This window comes from Schistocerca nitens, chromosome 2, assembly GCF_023898315.1.
Source record: "Schistocerca nitens isolate TAMUIC-IGC-003100 chromosome 2, iqSchNite1.1, whole genome shotgun sequence".
NCBI classification, from domain to species: Eukaryota; Metazoa; Arthropoda; class Insecta; order Orthoptera; family Acrididae; genus Schistocerca; species Schistocerca nitens.
In genome coordinates, this window is record NC_064615.1 from 722,587,683 (window position 1) to 722,590,323 (window position 2,641).

The window sequence follows — 2,641 nt, forward strand, 5'->3', positions numbered from 1 at the left end:
ACAATCCAAAGATCTTAGTTGTAAACACGTGTGTGGCATTTGGTCTACTGTCTACTTGACCCGGCACGCGATCAAATTTGTGTTTTTCCAATCCGCCGTTTGCTATCCACGGATTTGTCAACCGAGTGCGCAGATGTGCCAATAAGATTTGTCGAATTTAACTTCCCTTTTGAAGCAAATAGCGCGAAGTATTTTGGAATGATAGGAATGACCATCAATGCAGTTCTTTACATTGACCTTTCTTTCCTACATTACATACATACTCCGCAAGCCACCTGACGGTGTGTGGCGGAGGGTACCCTGAGTACCTCTATCGGTTCTCCCTTCTATTCCAGTCTCGTAGTGTTCGTGGAAAGAAGGATTGTCGGTATGCCTCCGTGTGGGCTCTAATCTCTCTGATTTTATCCTCATGGTCTCTTCGCGAGATATACGTTCTCGAAACTTTAACAAAGCCCGTACAGAGCTACTGAGCGTCTCTCCTGCAGAGTCTTCCACTGGAGTTTATCTATCATCTCCGTAACGCTTTCGCGATTACTAAATGATCCTGTAACGAAGCGCGCTGCTCTCCGTTGGATCTTCTCTATCTCTTCTATCAACCCTATCCGGTACGGATCCCACACTGCTGAGCAGTATTCAAGCAGTGGGCGAACAAGCGTACTGTAACCTACTTCCTTTGTTTTCGGATTGCATTTCCTTAGGATTCTTCCAATGAATCTCAGTCTGGCATCTGCTTTACCAACGATCAACTTTATATGATCATTCCAGTTTAAATCACTCCTAATGCGTACTCCCAGATAATTTATGGAATCAACTGCATCCAGTTGCTGACCTGCTATTTTGTAGCTAAATGATAAGGGATCTATCTTTCTATGTATTCGCAGCACATTACACTTGTCTACATTGAGATTAAATTGCCATTCCCTGCATCATGCGTCAATTCGCTGCAGATCCTCCTGCATTTCCGTACAATTGTCCATTGTTACAACCTCTCGATACACCACAGCATCATCTGCAAAAAGCCTCAGTGAACTTCCGATGTCATCCACCAGGTCATTTATGTATATTGTGAATAGCAACGGTCCTATGACACTCCCCTGCGGCGCACCTGAGATCACTCTTACTTCGGAAGACTCCTCTCCATTGAGAATGACATGCTGCGTTCTGTTATCTAGGAACTCTTCAATCCAATCACACAATTGGTCTGATAGTCCATATGCTCTTACTTTGTTCATTAAACGACTGTGGGGAACTGTATCGAACGCCTTGCGGAAGTCAAGAAACACGGCATCTGCCTGTGAACCCGTGTCTATGGCCCTCTGAGTCTCGTGGACGAATAGCGCTAGCTGGGTTTCACATTACCGTCTTTTTCGAAACCCATGCTGATTCCTACAGAGTAGATTTCTAGTCTCCAGAGAAGTCATTATACTCGAACATAATACGTGTTACAAAATTCTACAACTGATCGACATTAGAGATATAGGTCTATCGTTCTGCACAGTTCCAATCCTTTGGAACGCTACGCTCTTCTAGAGACCTACGGTAAAAAAAAAAAAAAAAAAAAAAAAAAAAAAAAAAAAAAAAAAAAAAAAAGGTTCAAATGGCTTTGAGCACTATCGGACTTAACATCTATGATCATCAGTCCCCTAGAACTCAGAACTACTTAAACCTAACTAACCTAAGGACATCACACAACACCCAGTCATCACGAGGCAGAGAAAATCCCTGACCCCACCGGGAATCGAACCCGGGAACCCGGGCGTGGGAAGCGAGAACGCTACCTCACGACCACGAGCTGCGGACACCTACGGTACACCGCTGCAAGAAGGGGGGCAAGTTCCTTCGCGTACTCTGTGTAAAATCGAACTGGTATCCCATCAGGTCCAGAGGCATTTCCTCTTTTGAGCGATTTTAATTGTTTCTCTATCCCTCTGTCGTCTATTTCGATATCTACCATTTTGTCATCTGTGCGACAATCTAGAGAAGGAACTACAGTGCAGTCTTCCTCTGTGAAACAGCTTTGGAAAAAGACATTTAGTATTTAGGCCTTTAGTCTGTCATCCTCTGTTTCAGTACCATTTTGGTCACAGAGTGTCTGGACATTTTGTTTTCATCCACCTACCGCTTTGACATAAGACCAAAATTTCTTAGGATTTTCTGCCAAGTCAGTACATAGAACTTTACTTTCGAATTCAATAAACGCCTCTCGCATAGCCCTCCTCACACTACATTTCGCTTCGCGTAATTTTTGTTTGTCTGCAAGGCTTTGGCTATGTTTATGTTTGCTGTGAAGTTCCCTTTGCTTCCGCAGCAGTTTTCTAACTCGGTTGTTGTACCACGGTGGCCCTTTTCCATCTCTTACGATCTTGCTTGGCACATACTCATCTAACGCATATTGTACGATGGTTTTGAACTTTGTCCACTGATCCTCAACACTATCTGTACTTGAGACAAAACTTTTGTGTTGAGCCGTCAGGTACTCTGAAATCTGCTTTTTGTCACTTTTGCTAAACAGAAAAATCTTCCTACCCTTTTTAATATTTCTATTTGCGGCTGAAATCATCGATTGCCGTAACCGCTTTATGATTGCTGATTCCCTGTTCTGCGTTAACTGTTTCAAATATTTCGGGTCTGTTTGTCACTA